General features: G+C 35.0%; 1 protein-coding gene across 7 annotated transcripts in view; it reads right to left on the bottom strand.

Moving 5' to 3' along the window:
• Positions 1 to 3,742, bottom strand: part of PCDH9 (protocadherin 9) — a 912,415-nt gene that overhangs the window by 896,028 nt on the left and 12,645 nt on the right. The gene's annotated exons all lie outside the window — the stretch shown is intronic.

Here is a 3,742-nt window from a genome sequence, read left to right as displayed (position 1 = left end):
CTATGGGAAAGTAAATTCATTACAAACACTAAAAGGAACAGAATAATTTTAAAACAAGATGGGCAAATGAAATAGGTAAAATACTCAAAATGAAAGATGAAGCAATTATACAAATGTGAAACAACAGGGACTAAGATCAAAAATAACATAAAATATGCTATATCAAGATACTGTTATGAAGATCAACCTTTCAAAAGTCCTAAGGAATCAGAAACCAGATAGTGTTTTAACACAAAAGCAGATTAACATAGATAACTCGTGAAAAAGATCTAAGAAAACTCAGATTCAAGGAAACAACCAAAAACAAAACCAAGAAAGCATTCACTAAATGAATGTGTAAACCTCTGTCAGTGGCAACCTGCTATTCTTGGACAAGAGGTAGAAAAACAGGTAACATTTCTTCAGTGTCTGACTATTGTGGGCCAGACATTTATACATATATAAATACATATATGTATATGTGGGCTCAGTGTTAGAAATACAAGGGTAAGTAAGACTCAGTCTCTTTCTTTGAGGGACTTTCTTATATTCTCTAAGACTATTATCCTTTAAGTAATGATATACCAGCATTTGGTTTAACTGAGTTGTGATTGGAGACCCAAAGATCATCAGGAACCAGGGCCCTGTTAGGAACAATCCTGAAATATGCCTGGGTTGACACAACATCAGCTGGAGAGGAGGCACAGTCCCTGCCAATAACAGATGGTCCTGCAGGAATAGTTTAAACCCTGGGGAGTGTTGCTCCCAGTACCATGCAGAAGTCAATACAGCAAAAGTTCTTCAGGGAACCTATTCACATAGGGAAAGATGTGAAAGGATGTGAAAAGGTGTGAACAGACATATATATCTGTTCACTTAATCTCATGGCAACTTTATATGGATTTGGCATGATTACACCCATTTTGCAGACAAGGAAAGCAAGGAGTAGCACATTTAAATGATGTGCCCAGTGTCGACACAGGCTTCATGCAGTAGTTCACCAAGTCAGTTTTTCTCACTCCAGATATCAAATTAGTTCTCATAGTCTCCATTTCTTCAGTCAGAATAAGAATTAAGTAGGCCAAATAATCTCAAAGGTCCACTGGAGACTTAAGAATGTGTAACTATTCTACGAGTTCTATTAGACACCAAATTTACCTTTCTAAAATTAATATAGTAGCTAGACGCTGCATTAATCACTATTCAATTATTATTTTGCTTCTTTTTATAGAATTTATACTTGATTCTAGCATACTGTCTGGATGGCTCAAAAGTCTATTAAGGGAATTTTAATGTGATACTTTATTTTTCTGACTAACAGGTATCTCTATCAGGCACCTATCAAAGTACATATATTGATCATTATGTTTAGAAGTAATAAATCAATGACCTAAGTACTGAAAAGTTTAAATAAAAGTTTGAGGTGAAGAGGCTTGGAAGTGAAGAAATCTGATTGTTTATTTAGCTCCCCTTTCACCTTCTCATTATTTCCTAATATGAAAAACCATGATATGATGGGCAGACATAGTGATATGTCAGAAATGAGGGAGAAAACAGGACCCACAGACATCTCTAAGTGATGGGAAAACATATTTTGAACACGAATGATGTCTTTCTTAAATGATTGTTATAAAGATTAAATCAGTGGAAAATATTATATAAATAAAATATAATTTCCATATCACTGATCTTCAGGTTACATCAAATTTACTGAATGCCTCCTGAGTTTACCCTTCTCAGCACTGTTGTGGGCTCAGTGTTAGAAATACAAGGGTAAGTAAGACACAGTCTCTTTCTTTGAAGGACTTTCTTATATTCTCTAAGACTATTATCCTTTAAGTAATGATATACCAGCATTTGGTTTAACTGAGTTGTGATTGGAGACCCAAAGATCATCAGGAACCAGGGCCCTGTTAGGAACAATCCTGAAATATGCCTGGGTTGACACAACATCAGCTGGAGAGGAGGCACAGTCCCTGCCAATAACAGATGGTCCTGCAGGAATAGTTTAAACCCTGGGGAGTGTTGCTCCCAGTACCATGCAGAAGTCAATAACACTTAGTTAAAGCAGAATTTAATTGTCTAAAACAGAGACTTTAGGTGTCAAGAAACTTTTACTTAATTATTACCATGCTTAAAAATCAATCAATTAATTCAACATATTTTGCTGCCAGTGCATGGCAGAAAATCTTGCTGTTAAAACCAAGAATGAAAATGAGTTCATGTCATACTAAAATATCCTAAAAACTGTGTCCATTTTTACTATGGTGTAATGCCATTTTGATATCGATTTCAATTTTGAGGCAAAAAAACCCCATAATTTATTTTTGTAAAACATCTACCATCTCTTTTATGTTGGAAATTTGAATGGGTTGGGAATGCATTGAAATATTATTAATCTGTATAGCTAAATCTAACATTATTCCTTAACTTGCAAAATGGCATCAGTAAGAAAAGCTCAAGTTAAAAAATAGCAAAGGAAAATTTACTGAATGCTTACTAAGTTCACCCTTCTCAGCACTGTTGTGGGTTCAGTGTTAGAAATACAAAGGTAAGTAAGACACAGTCTCTGACTTTGAGGGACTTTCTTATATTCGCTAAGATTATTATGCTTTAAGTGATGATATACCAGTATTTGGTTTTATCTGGGACCATAAGTCAGAATAAATATGAAGTTACTATTTCTAGCAAGAAAGGACACATCATTGATTTTTTTTCACACTCTATGTTTGTCTTAAGCAAATATATGTATGGAGAAGATTATGCAGAAATAATTTTACATCACTTTAAAATCCATCAAGAAACTAAGAAATCATATGTATTAACAACATACATGAATATAATTCACCTGGTGAATGACAAGAAATGGAGCAAAGAAAAGTAGTCAGTTCAGGTGTGTTCCCAGCTGACACACATAAGGAAGGCTATTGTGATTCTAGACATCCAATGTGAGAATCGGTTCAATGACATGAATATATGACACAGGAGGGCATCAACTCGCAACTCAGAACTCACTCCATTTTGTCTGCATTTGTCACCTGCACCTTCTACAAAAAGTTTCCTGCCGAATCCTATGTAGCTGTGTATTTGAAAGTCCTCAGCATGCAGCTGCTATCACACAGAGGCACAGATTGGTCGCATCCACCGAATCCAAAAAACCACCAGTATTTTTCTTTCCAGAAAATGTCTACTACAGAACTACTACTGTCAGAAGACATTCTCCTTCTGTAAAAGATACCGCTTCATTTCATAAGTCCTTCTGTTTCCATTTTTTTTTTCCTTATTGAGGTTTGTTTAATAAGAAAAAAAAAAAACCCTAATTCACTGAATTGCAGTTGCTATTGTCTTGCACAAAAACTGTTTTCTTTTCTAAATCAATCATCTATTATGACTCTCACAAGCCCCTGCGCCTACTGTGGGTTGCATATGGATTACACACTTTTTCTAATAGGTGAAAATAGAGGATTTGTAAAATCATTTAAAAATATGCAGGGCTATTTGTTCCGATTTATATCTAACAGGGCTAGTCAAAGACATTAAGCATTAAAGAACTGCAAGGGATTTTACTAAACATTGTCATGAAGGTAAATATATTGAAATCCATGTATGTCTAGAACAAAATGCTGTGCTACAAATACAAAAAGTTCACGAATGCAGCAAAGATGAATACTAAAAATACAGTTTGAGAAATGATTCAATGGCAACTCCTGTGAGGATGGAAGCATTCACTTGGTATCCAGGCCTCTTCATTATGGTAATGCTA

Source organism: Saimiri boliviensis, chromosome 16 (genome assembly GCF_048565385.1).
Source record: "Saimiri boliviensis isolate mSaiBol1 chromosome 16, mSaiBol1.pri, whole genome shotgun sequence".
Taxonomy (NCBI): domain Eukaryota; kingdom Metazoa; phylum Chordata; class Mammalia; order Primates; family Cebidae; genus Saimiri; species Saimiri boliviensis.
The sequence above is the reverse complement of the archived record's forward strand: the minus strand, read 5'-3'. Positions and strand labels throughout refer to the sequence as shown.